General features: G+C 34.1%; 1 protein-coding gene across 5 annotated transcripts in view; it reads left to right on the forward strand.

Moving 5' to 3' along the window:
- LOC128865723 (protein qui-1) overlaps positions 1–14,334 on the forward strand; it is a 317,735-nt gene that overhangs the window by 56,825 nt on the left and 246,576 nt on the right. For all 5 annotated transcript variants that reach the window (XM_054106016.1, XM_054106015.1, XM_054106012.1 and 2 more), the window contains exon 3: positions 3,671–3,761. The gene's annotated coding sequence lies outside the window, so the exon portion shown is untranslated. The remainder of the gene's footprint in view (positions 1–3,670; positions 3,762–14,334) is intronic.

Genomic DNA, 14,334 nt, shown 5'->3' on the forward strand with positions numbered 1-14,334 from the left:
TGAAAAGAGGTAAGAATGTAAATTAAAGTGTCATAGATTGTAATTCATGAGGAATTTTGATATTATAACGAACGATATTCAAAGTGGAATATTGATTAAATGCAAGAAATTTTCTTATTATAAACTTTTACTCGATGCAGTGATCAACAAGTAGAGGGAAATTTTAAATTTTAAATATATGAGTCCTTTAAACAAAATTTGTTTACGTTGCTATTACAGTTATAGACATTCGTATGCAGTTGTGTGCCAATACCAGCATCTGATTACAGTGCCGCTATTTTTGTAGCCAATAAATTATTGAAAGCAACGATAATATATTAAATCATCATCAATGGCAGTATTGACTGCTCACTTCTTTTATATATATTTGAACCTTTTATTAATATATATGGAACATAGAACCTCAATAGGGCTCATTGCTTTTGGATGAAATTAATTTCAATATGCCACAGTGTACTCTTCCTAGCTCCTTAACTTTCTAGGTGCTAAATGTAAAACAGAGTATTCGGGTAATGCTCCTCTTGTTCGAGCCTTTTATGTACCTTAAAATGATTCATAAACTAAATCTACGGTTACATTATTCACAAACATATGCCTCTGATACACCTTACCTCTAAGGTCAGGTATTACAGAAGATACTAATAAAAATCTACTAATATTAGTTAGAAACCACTTTTATAGGATATTGAAACGTGCAAAAAATTCAAACAATCAATCATGAGGATTCTAGGTACAAACTACCTCGATGTTCCACATGTGACTAGTCACACGATTTTTTCAAAACACAGAAGTTAAATAATTTCCTGGTTTGGTTTTCAGGGTTCCTTGGTATACCAGGCAAAGCATCGCCTAAAGCCGCATCGATTTCCGTTTTAGCTAGCGACTCAAAGTTGATGTTCTATCTGCCTCTAAAATGTTCTCAACTTCACTGTTCGAATCATGTGGGAAAAAGCGCTTCTTCCACGTCGCCCACTCTTTATAATATCGCAAAGGTATCGTCATCAATTTAGGAATTCTTGCTGGAAAACAATAACACAAATTAAATACTACCAATAAAGAATAACTGTAACTCTCGAATTAATACCTAGTAAAATTTTATACTTATCAAAATTATAACCACTGCAATAGATAATGTTTTATATTCATAATTAATTACATAGAATAAAATGGAATAAAATGGAATAAACACTTATGATAAAGCGTTTTTCAGTAAGAGCGCTTCAACTTTTTTTTTTGAATAAAACACAAACGGTTTGACTTTTTTAACTAATTTTTTTTTATTATCGAGTTTGAACATATACATTTAAGTATGAAATTCGATTTCTTTTGCATGACCACCGCGTGCACGTTTTACGAAGTCCAATCGTTGAACCCAATTTTCGACCACTCTTTTGCATAAATCGGCCGAAATTCCATCAATTTCGCGTTCGTCGCCGGCTTGTTACTGTAGACCAATGACTTCACATAACCCCAAAGAAAATAGTCTAGAGGCGTCAAATCACACGAGCGCGGCGGCCATTCGACCGGTCCATTTCTGGAAATAATGCGCTCATCGAACTTACTCTTCAACAAATCAATTGTAGCGTGTGCTGTGTGGCTTGTGGCACCGTCCTGTTGAAACCACATGTCATCTAAGTCCATACCATTCAATTACGGTCAAAAATAATCGTTTATCATGTCGCGGTATCGATTTCCATTCACAGTAACGAGGCGATCGTTCTCGTCAACGAAAAAATATGGGCCAATTACGCCGCCGGCATGTAAACCGCACCAAACAGTGATTTTTTCGGGATGCAACGGTGCCTCATGAATCACGTGTGGATTGCTTTCTGTCCAGTAACGCATATTTTGCTTGTTGACAAAGCCATTGAGCCAAAAGTGAGCTTCATCACTGAAGATGATTTTTTGGAAAAAATGCTCTTAAAGTAGCAGCAACAGAACGATTATTTTCATAAAAAATTTGCACGATTTGCAATCGTTGCTCAAGTGTGTAGCGTTCCATGATGAAATGTATACTAATGAAGTTTACAAATGACAAGCGAAAAATAAAAAATATTGCGTCGTTCGCCCTCCCTATCGGAAAAAAGTTGAAGCGCACCTATTGAAAAACGATTTACCTTAACGTCCTTTCGTTTCATAGACCAAATAATAAATCCGTGTACTTTAAAGAGTTCAAGTTAAAGTAGTTACATTACTGATACATTAAATTGAAACTAACGTATCTGGGACACCTCGGCCCAGTATATCCCAAATATACGTGTACGCGCCTAGACTAATGGCTAGGAAGGTACAGAGCCGCATGTATCATATTTGCATCTCTTTCGCGCCATGCGCTGTAGGAGTTCTTTGAGTTGAAGGTGTATGAATTATTTATTATTTTTCAATTATTTATTTATTTATTTGTCTTTGAATGGATACATTCTTAGTTACTAAGAAAAAAACGATTTAAGATGGTTGACTAAGATGCAATACGGCCATGTAAAATCAGCACCAGAAGAATTGAAAAACATATTTAAATCTGTACATGCCCTAGGAATCGGAACATTCACCCCGTAGTTGGTTCTCGAGAAGCCAATTTTAAAGATTTCGTACTATCGGAGCCTGATATTGGGAATATTAAATTGAATTTTACTTAAAAGGCAAGGACAATCAATAGATCCAGAAATTATACGAGTAATAAATGTGCACAATAGAATAGATCGTCTGCCATCAAAGGGTTTTAAGTCAATCAATAAACATCGAGAGCGGTAGGATGGTGCAGGTTCAGAAAAGTTTAAAGATCGTAGCGTAAAACTAAGAAAAACTTTCTGAACTTTCTCAATCCAATTAGACAGGCCTATTTGGTACGGTATCCAAATAACAGCGACATACTCTAATCTTGATCTAACAAAAGCGCAATACAATATTTTGAGAGTGTGTGGGTTGGTAGTAGAATAAGGGAACTGGGTCTGGATGAGTTACCATGATGAGTAGGGGGCACAAGAGACAATCAGGTCAAAGTGCAAACCTTCAATAATTCTAAATTTAACTCGAAAACTAGTGAAATTATAAGATAATACAAATTTGGTTTAATAATGCGGTCACCCTCAAGGGTGCCGCACTTCGTTAGAGATGGAATTCGCAAATTGCCTAAAAAATGGTTGAAAGTCATAGCTGGAGATGGGCGATACTTTGACTAATTATGTCATATTGTGTTGACTAATTACATAAGTGTGCATGTATGTGTTCCAAATGGATTTATTTACATGCTTTCAGACTAAGCTCAACACCCCCGATACGTACGCTAGTAACTAAATATTTTTATTTGGAAATTCACTTGCCCATCTGTATTAGTATCATAGTCGCATAGTATCATCACGCATCATGCAATCATATGTGTGTGTATATGCTTTTGTCCATCGAGACATACATATGTATGTGCAGTTAACATAAAAGCTTACACACGTAATCCTCAAAAGTTTTAAACTTTTCTACACTCCCGGAAATGTAAACACGTTCACCTACCAGATTTGTACGTGTACTAGACGAGACGATAAATTGTCGATGGTAAAAATGTCACGTACAATGAACACAAGTGAATTTGTTTTAGATTTTCTTGTTTTTGCTTTATTCTCGACAAAGCTTCTTAAATACCTTACTTACATTTTCTCTCTACCTTCTATACTTTTAGGAGTTTTCATCATACTTCTTTTACCGCATCTGAAGTGGAGGCAAATAGAGCAAGAAAACCAAGAGAAGCAAAGAAGGGACAAAACGAGACCGTAAGTGAAAAGCCATTTTCATTATATTCCATTTTATAGTGCGGATGTATGTATGTATGTATACCTATCTGAGAGCCTGTGTGTTCCATAGCTAAATGTATTAGCTAATAAGTATGCGCTGATGTAGGTACACGAGAAAATTTGTGTAAAGTTTTTGTCTTTTTTGTTGCTTATTGTGATTGAATTTTACGAAATGAAGCTTTTAAAGTTTTCTGCAAAGCCAGATAAACCTATAAGGTTTCGCATTTTAAATACGAATTTAGGTGAAGAAATACTTAATCTGAAAGCTGAGTGTAATGAGATTTATTTCTGTGGCATTTTAGAGCAGTTTTTATTTTTATAAACATTTTTTTTAATATGTTTTGTTAATTAATAATGCAGATATTTCTAAATATAAATGTGGAATTCGATTATACATATATATATAATTGGTGCGTGCACCCTTTTTTGGGTGTTTGGCCGAGCTTCTCCTCCTGTTTGTGGTGTGCGTCTTGATGTTGTTCCACAAATGAAGGGGCCTACAGTTTCAAGCCGACTCCAAACGGCAGATATTTTTATGAGGAGCTTTTTCATGGCAGAAATACACTCAGAGGTTTGCCATTGCCTGCCGAGGGGCGACCGCTATTAGAAAAATGTTTTTCTTAATTTTGGTGTTTCACCGAGATTCGAACCTACGTTCTCTCTGTGAACTCCGAATGGTAATCATGCACCAACCCATTCGGCTACGGCGGCCGCGAATTTGATTGACAAGTAAAAATTGAACTAGGTCAATCTGTGACCTATCCATCGCCATTTTCTGCGTTTGATTTGCCATATTAAGTGTTCCCCGTTCGTTAATCTCCACAGTGCGTCGTTACTGATGATGTTTGGCCAAAATCTTCTGCAGATGATGCGGAGGCATTTGTTGATGAAAGATTTAGCCTCTGTGTGATGGTATTAGAGACCAGCCATGTTTCGCTTCCGTACAACAATACGGACTTTACGCGTGAGCTGAATATTTGTAGTTTAGTTCGCTTGCAGATTTGCATACTCCCCCATACTGTATGCATTCGCCCGAATACCGTCCTTGCTCTGATTAGCCAGCAGTTGACATCTTCATCTGCTCCAAATCTAGTTAGCAGAAGTTTTCGACGAATTCCACTGGGTATCCGTCCACCAATATCTGTCTTGCGTTATTGTGGTTAACTCTCGTGGCCTTGACCTTGGCGATGTTAACCTCCAATACAACAGTGCGTGCCAGCGCGACTAGTTTGTCCGCCTTCGCTTTCAATTCAATAAAAATTTTACAGTATACTAATTTCTCTTCAATTCATTATCCTGCTTCTCTTTGTAAAATACCTAGGGGAGGGGGCCCAGTTGTGACGCAGGCCCAGTTGTGACGCAGCTAAATATTTTTGACATGCGGTATGAAAATGACAGTTTGAGCCCTGCCAATCATGTTCGTTTGACGTTCAGCAGTTTTTGTGCAGACACCAACGTTAGTAGTCGCATTGTGTATACACGCACCAAACATCGTGTTGAAAATCGTGCGAAAAAGTTATTTTGATTTTTTTCAAAGTACCAAAATTTTGTGAAATTAACAGTGAAAAGGCGAGTGTAATGCATCAAAATATTGTATTTGCCGTATATTTTGTGATTCTATATGGATTTATGTGATTATGTGGTGTCTATAAAAAACTTGCTTGTCATACACAAAATAGCATCGTGACCCGGTTGTGACTCAGCGGGTGGCCCAGTTATGACGCACCTTTTTTTTGCACTACGATCATATAGAACTGCCGAATTCCTACATTTTTGTTGTTGTTTAAAAAAAACCAACTGCCAACTCGATCAATTGCAACGTATGCAAGCGTCCAGTTCATTTGAAGTGCGCCAACATGCAGGCAAGTTATTTCACTTGCAAACACTGCGAAAGTGACGTGGACGACGACTAGGAATATTTAGATGACGATGATGAATAAAAATCGTTGTCATTTATGGCCATTGAAGGACATTTTCTTTTGTATTTTTCATTATTTTTGCCATTGAAAGCCTTCAAAATAAATAAATCATTAAATCACAACAATTGGTGTGACATTCCTTTCACATTTTCTCATTTCCAGTAAATTTCTTGAGGTGCGTCACAACTGGGCCACTTTTTTTTTGAGTAACTCAAATAAACATACTTTCTTTGGAGAAAAGTTGCGTTTGGTTAATAGTTAAATGTTAAACTTGTTCATTTTTCAATTTGCGGAACTGAGGAAAAAATTTTAATTTTTTTCAAAACCCGCCTCACAACTGGCCCCCTCCCCTTATATGTACACATCGATATTCAAACATAGTCACCTCGTATTGGCCTAGCACGTGTTTTCACTTATAACAATAAAGGCAATTACAGGAGCACGTAAGTACATGTTTTAGGTTAGATTATGTTATGATGGTAGTCGGTCCGTACGTCCAACTCACTTAAACCTTACAGGCCCATTGTGATATCACTGTGCGACACGGGAACCTCGTTTATTTTTCTTTGAGAAACCAATTTGTTGCTCTTATGACAGTTCTGTAAGGGAATTGAAAAAGTATCTACCTAGAAAACCTGCTCTGATTTTAGTTAAGGCAATTGTCCAGGCAAAGAAGTGCTCAACTGTTTCTTCCTTATTTCTACAACTTCTAAAATATTCATGGGAAAAAACTCCAACCTCAAGAAATGTCTACCAAATAGCCAATGACCGATTATACAAGCCACGACTTTCGATATATCCTCTCTTCAAAGGCTAAGTAGTTTCTTATGATATCTTTTAACATCAACATATTATTTGATGACAATTGCTGTCTCTGCTTTTGAAGTTTTTAATAAAAACACAAAAAAAAATCGTTAAAAAGGGAACCGAAAGTGTGTTTTTTGCAGTACTGATTATTATTAATATGAAGGTATTTGGCACTGTGACCTGAATGTTTTAGTGTGCCCCCTTTATGGATTCAAAGTATTTTTCTGAGCCCAACTTCCTCGATTCATTTCAGTATTTATCCTATTTTATTGCGTTTAATTTCCTCCTCTGGTAAAATATGTTTACCCATGGGATTGTGTCGTGTACGCATAAGTGCTGGGTATGCTTGGATGTTTCATTTTCATTTCTGCACAACCTGGAAGTTTCATTGGCGGATATTCCCAGGAAGATGCCGATTCAATCTGCAATTCCTTGTTAGAATTCCTGTGACGACTCTTAAATTATTCTAATTGTATTCATACAATCCTTAGGTCAGCAGATTGTTCCATTATGAACTCATTTGTATTTCGTTTACTGCCTGAATAAGAGAAGGGAAGTTATGCTTTTCCGGGCCACAAAATGGCGCTGAACCTATAAATAGGGAGGCTGCCCTTTTTTTAACCAATTGCGATTTTGGTCCCAGTAATTCCTATATGCCCTCCAACCTTTACGATATGTACGTGCTTGTTCTGGTTTAAGATATTCAGCTTGTCAAGATATTCCAGCACCAGTTTTGATGTAACCTAGAAAAAGCCTTGATTGCTGTCTGGGTATCAGTGAAAGGCTAGCTTTTCCTCTGTTGTTATAGTTGCGTTCAAGCTTAAAGTGTTATACTACTTCAAAAATACAGAGCTACGATGCAAAATAAATTTGCATACATAATTTTAAAGCTCTGAATAGTAAGTCTTTAAAAAATTATGAACCAAAGAAATTCAGACCGTTCAGAATTATTTTACATTTTCTCCAAAATTTATATTCAAAAGAATATTGGAATAATTAAATAGATTTTAAAAACCCTCACAATTCAAAAACAATATCCGTCGAGAGACATGACCGTATGTTCTCAGTATGTTGTCTTCCTGTGAGTGTCATCAAGAAACGTCAAAGTGCTCAAATTGCATAGTGAGACCGCAGTGCTACTTGGTATTAACAACTTCATCATATACCCTCTCTTGTCTCTGGCTTTAAAATAATAAAGAACACAGCAAAAGATAAGTTTAAGCAAAAACAAACTGACAAAAAAGTTTCAAATAATATTAACAAAATTTTGTTATAAACTCTTAATATAAGCAGTAAATTTCAATGTCCTTAGCTTTCATTTGACAGCGAATGCGGCATATTAACGACAGAATACTCTGTGTTATATAAGAAAATGGTGGAAAAATTAACTTTTACGAATTGATTTATGATCCACATAAATCTCTAAGCGTTAAATGAAAGCCGCTACGCTCGTCAAATCACGAAATGTTCATAAAATACTCAAAAAACAAAATAAATCGTATGGCAATCTTTTAACAAGAGGAACATATTTTTTCATTTTTAGAATAAACAAACCCCCAAATGAATTCTTACATTGGAAAAAGTTCAATAGCTACAGACAGAGACAAATACATACATACCCATACAAAAATGTCCGTCTGCTTACACAAGTACCAACACCTGTGTTCACAATAATAGCAGTACGGCATATTGAAAAGTTTTATTTATGTTTTATTTAAGCCTCCGTTGGACCACTTTTTTAAAACCTTCGGTTAGGTACATGAGTCTGGATATTTTTTGTCCTGTTCGAAGATCCTTTTTAAATGGTTATATCCATAAATCGATAGAAAATTAAATTTTCGGAAACTTCCTCGATGCTCAAGTCGTCGTATTTTAAATTCACGCCCAAACTCGAAAAAGACAGTCTGGCCAGACCCGGGTGCCCAAAGGAGAGTCGATTTTTTAAATTTTTTTTTTACATACCTTACTCTATAACTAAAATCTAAAATCTTTAAGGTTCAAAGTTTGGTCAAAATTTAAAAAAATTCAACAAATTTTCATTAAAAATGCAATCTTTTTAATCGGAATTTATAGAAAAATTTCGAACAAGAGGTTTCATAATTGGATTGTTATAACAAATAGTATTTTGGTATAAAAATTGATAAAACTAAAAATGGAAACAATGGAATGGAAAATGGAAAATTTAATGGAATTTATATGGAAGAAAAATTATCAAAAATCAACGCAATTTTTGAATTTCTCAAAATTTAACTTTTTTTTATAGACTATAAACTGCATACCCAAAATTTTTCTAAAACTTCTGATTACAAGGTTTGCAAGATTTTTGTATATTTTTAAATTTATTTTTATATTATTTTTTTTTTTTAATTTTAGAAAAAGCTTAACACTTTAGGTTATTAGGTTTTAGTTGTAGTATAAACTATATTTTTATAAAAAAAACTAAAAGAAATAAAACAAGAATAAACAAATGCTCAAAACCGTACTATATTTCACGCTGATTTTATTGCGAACACAGTTGTGCATTTGTTTTTATGAATAAATTCAACGTAAATAAACATTCAGCCGTTTATAAATGAGGCTGTTCTCACTTGAGGAAAATACACACTTCACTTCAGAATGGTTTACTTCGCACAAATAAACAAATACTCTTACACGTAAAATATTTCTGCTGCCACATTCAGACAAATACTCTTACATTATTTAATATATGACTCAGGCGCACCCACCCACAGGGAATTAGTAAGGTTGTGCCACCAAAGTGAATTGTTGAAAATAATAAAAAATAGTCAAGAAGTACATAAATGACTGAGTTGCAATTCTTAACCAAATTTTAAGTACATCTTATAGCAGCTGAAACTTTTTTTTTAGTAAAATATTTAAAAATATTAAAATTATCATTGCTAGGAGTACCTAATTTCAATTTGTTTGCTATAACAAAAGCCATATAAATCCAATTTGAAAATTTTATACAAAAATTTGAAAAATCCTACAAATTTCATCCCAATTCCAAGGTTTTTAATTCGCGTTTGAAAGAAGGATTTGGGTATGCTGCAAACAAGAAAGCGCAAGTTTGGATTTGCCAAAAAATCCTGTTGAATTTTTATAATTGCTAATTTGATTGCAATTTTGTGCGATTAAAAAATGGGCAAATTTATTCTTCTTCATTGCATTTTACTGATCGATGGTTCTTCATTAACTTCATCGCTTAACATCGCTAAAGAGTAGAATGACTACTCCTTCCCTCACTTTCGTTTTCGATTTGATAAGTGGGAGAGATTGACTCCTCATAGTTCCCCATTCTTCAGCGAAGCTTATTTTCTAGTTGATCATGGTTAGTACTAATTTGATTGATGATTCTAGTGTTGAACGGTAGAACTATGCAAGAATTCAATTCGCCTTCAAATAACACTAAATGAATTCTTAAGTGTTTCTAATTTTCTTGTTTTTGTAGTCTATATAAATAAATAAAGTAAATATAAGTTAGCATTATTTTCATTAATTGTCAATTGCACTAATCCTTTTTTTATAGTCTAAAATGATGTATTACTAGATTATTTTTAAATAAATAAATTTAAAAATTAAAAAATTAAAAAAATTTTAAAATTAAGTCTTCATAAATTGCTGAGGTCTAAACTGAGTACTTTAGTGGATGATTTTGGTCCTAGTCCACCAAATACCCAGCAAGGCTTACTTGGCCGTAGGCTGCGCCATCCGGTTCACGATTTGGTCATATCCTTTTTTAGCTGTTCTAATCTTGTGTGACACATTTTTGATTACCAATTAACCTCTGTTTCCAAATATAATTGATTTGGCAATGATACTAACGATATTTTCAGCCAAATAGTCGCACACAAAATGAATTGTATTGTTAATCATTGAACCAATTTGCTGAAAAAATTCTATTTCATACCAGGTGCTAGATAAACTTTACCTTTTTACTACTACTACTACCACTAGTACGGATTACAGATAGCCTCTTATTCACGGCAAATCTATACAAAACGAAGTTACTATAACGAAAGCAGTATCTAAATGATTTTTTTCTTTTGACACTTATACCACCCTTTTTCTCTTTAGAAGGCTTTTGATTTTCACCGACCTCAGGTCTGCCAGCTCATTAAAAACTTGTCTAACTAAAATGATAAATCTGCGACTGGATAGAACAGGATATTGGCACAGAAGCTACGAAATCATGAATTCCTCATCTAACAGTTTCTGCAAAAGTCATGTGAGTGCACGCCCACCCCCCAGGCATGTCTGCCTATTAGACAATGTCGCGTTATAAATTAAATCAATGTGCAAAAATTTTACTTCTTTTGCATATTTTAGTTTACGGGGATACAGCTGTCATTCTGTATCTCGGTATCAGGCATCTCACATGCCCACATGTGCAATTTCATTAGCCCCCGAAATATTTCTGAAAACAACAAAATCCTCATGGCATTTAAGAGATTCCTTTACAACCTCCTTCTACCTACATTATTTTTTGATGCCGTCAGAAATTAAGCGACGACTCAAAACTCTCTGTAATCAAAATATTTACATATACATAATAGCTACCAATAATAAAATAGTTTCACTCAATTACCAATGTAGCCATGACCTTGAATTCCATTTTATCTTGAAAAATTTATATAATCTACAAACATTTCGAACAAAAAGGTACATTCACGAAAATCAAATGTATATTACATTACAGTATTTTCATTATTTGTACTATGTCTCCTTGCACCTTCAGTCAATCTCTTCTTCCCCCACTTCTTATACTTATGATTCGCAAATATTTATATTTGCTTGACTTCGATAATTTTTAAGTGTACAATTGGCTTTTGCTTTTAACTTTCGCTATGCAATTTCATCAGAGCACGAAACATATTTTCCAGCAACGAGTACTCGAATGGGGCATGCCAGCGTAACGGCCAATCAATTGACCTTCTTCTAGTCAGCCAACTTTGTGCACTAACGCAATGTAAACAGAGTTGATTGTACGCGTCAGAGCGGAAGACCAACAACAACATGTTGCTAGAAGTTAGTTGCAATGATTTTTTATTTTTTGATGAGGAATAAAGTTCATTGATCAATTGCTTTTTAACGATTCGCTCATTCAAACGTTTCCTTCTAATTGGCGCACCTGGCTTTTCTGTAGCATAAAGGAATTGCTCGCTTTTTTTTTGTTACCATCATCTCAGGCGTGCAGATGAAGGTCGGTCATATGCATTAAGAGAGTAAATTCAATACAAATTATATCTAGTTTGACTTCCACTTTAATTTTCACATCTTCGCACTTAAATATATATTATACTATACTGGCTTTATTCGATATTACGAAATACCTATGCTACGGATACAAATATCCAGAGGTTAGTGTACCAAAAAAAATAAGCTAAAAATAGTTTTTAAGGCACAATTATGCATAAGGCATAAAAAATTTAAAAACGAGCAAATATTAAAAAAAAAAGGTTGCACAAACAAAACTGTAATACATTTCAAAATTTCATTGCATTTATAGAAGACTTTCTGATCCATTCTTAGTAGGATGACTCAAAGGAGTCTGGCGCAGGTCTATCCATTCAGAGTTTCAGTTGGTAATTCTTCACACAGGAATTCGCTAAAGGCAATAGAATGCTTCCATGTTAAATAATATACGTATTTTGGACATTGACGTCATTTTTTTTAAAATTGATTTATTTGTAGGTTTTAGCATAATAACTAATGAACTGGCAAAATGTTTGAAAAAAGCTTAATAATTTTGAAACTTTTTCATTGTTGAACATTTTGGTATATATACAATATATATATATATATATATATATATATATAGAATTGGCACGTACACCCTTTTTGGGTGTTTGGCCGAGCTCCTCCTCCTATTTGTGGTGTGCGTCTTGATGTTATTCCACAAATGGAGGGACCTACAGTTTCAAGCCGACTCCGAACGGCAGGAGCTCTTTCATGGCAGAAATACACTCGGAGGTTTGCCATTGCCTGCCGAGCGCCGACCGCTATTTGAAAAATGTTTTTTCTTAATTTTGGTGTTTCACCGAGATTCGAACCTACGTTCTCTCTGCGAATTCCGAATGGTAGTCACGCACCAACCCATTCGGCTACGGCAGCCGCCTGGTATAGCATTTGATAAAATGAAATATTCTCGGTGTTTTTTAAGATTCTTAAAAATGTTTAGCTTTAATTTAGAATAAGATATACTTTAAAAAAATTTTTGTTGGACAAAAAATATAAATTTTTTGGCTTAAAATTTTTAGGGATAATACTTTTTTTTAGTAATTTTTGAGAAATTTTTAAATCTTGTTTCTCATTATCTTCATAAGTAGCTGAAACTATGCTCAGTAAAGCCAGAATTTTTATAGAGGGATTCCCGTAAATTTTCGAGTTATATTCAAATATGTACAGCGATTAAGAGTAAAACCTGTGCAAAATACTGCCCTAGCCGTATGTTATTAAAATTATTACATATATTACGTCCTTTTGTAAAGCGTCTGGGCATAGTTTCAGGTATCAACTAAAAAATAAAAAAATAACTGAAAGGCCTTTTCAAAAATTAGGCAATTTTTAAACACAAATTTAATACTTTTTCAAAAAAATATACTTTTAAAACGCATATTTATCCTAAAAAATAAAAACAAAAAAAATTCTAGAAATGTCCAAAAAATGAAAATATTTCACTTTAAAAAATTCTGCCAAAATTTTCACCACTGAATAAATTTGAAAATCTATTCAGTTTACGTACGGCAAGTCAGTAAAAAATGACTGAAAATAATATACTAGCGAGGTGCTAGTATATGTACTCGTAAATACATTTTGCCCTTTTACAATCCGACTCAGCACAGTCTCAGCTAATAAGCAAAAATAAGAAAAAAACCTGAGGGAAGGGCTTTTCAAAAGTTAAAAAAGAAATTTTTGAATTTTAAATAAAAATATAAGATTTTTGCAAACAAAATTGTTTTAAAAAGTATTTTATCCCACTAGATTAAACAAAATTATAAACACGTTAAAAAATAGTTGAAAATATTTCACTTAAAAAAACTCTATACGAAAATTTTCATCATTGAATAGATCTGAAAATTATTACACTTTTTTCGCGTTTTCAGTTCCCTTCTCATTATACTCAAGCTTACAAGTAAACCAATTATCGGAAAATTGAGGACAATGTCCAAAATACATGGATCACTTGGCATGAAATATCTCTAATGTTTTTATTTTTTTTTACAGTCTACTCTCCCTTAAGCGAATACCTGAGGGGCTGACAAATTTGTTCGCTTATGAGATATGTCCGTTTATGAGAAAAATATAAAAAGAGTTTATAAAAATGTGTAATAGATGTAAATACATATAAGAAATTTAATACATACATAGGTATAAGACAAAATTAGAATATTAATACATACATACAGATGAACTTGCTCGAATCGGTGCAACGCTTGATCTCCAAGTGAATAAGTCGCTGATACCTATGCCTATACCCACTTGTAAACTACTTATAGTTAGAGAAACCATCAACAAGGTAAATACAAGTTGGCAAAACCTCACAACATGCGAGCTAAGCAGACAGACATGGCCGGTATGGAACAGCGGTCGATGAAAAAGCTTGTTAAGATTTAACAGCGAAGCTATTAGAAACATGAACGGGGTATTAACTGGTCATTGTTTAATAGGTAGCCACGCTAGAAGGTTAGGACTCCGGTACTTCGATTTCTGTAGAAGCTGCCTTAACACGGAATAAGAGAAAACAGTCAGGCACCTTTTATGTGAGTGTGAAAGCTTAACTATAAAGAGGCTCCGCACTCTTGATACGGCATTTTTAACTGATG

This window comes from Anastrepha ludens, chromosome 6, assembly GCF_028408465.1.
Source record: "Anastrepha ludens isolate Willacy chromosome 6, idAnaLude1.1, whole genome shotgun sequence".
Lineage (NCBI taxonomy): Eukaryota > Metazoa > Arthropoda > Insecta > Diptera > Tephritidae > Anastrepha > Anastrepha ludens.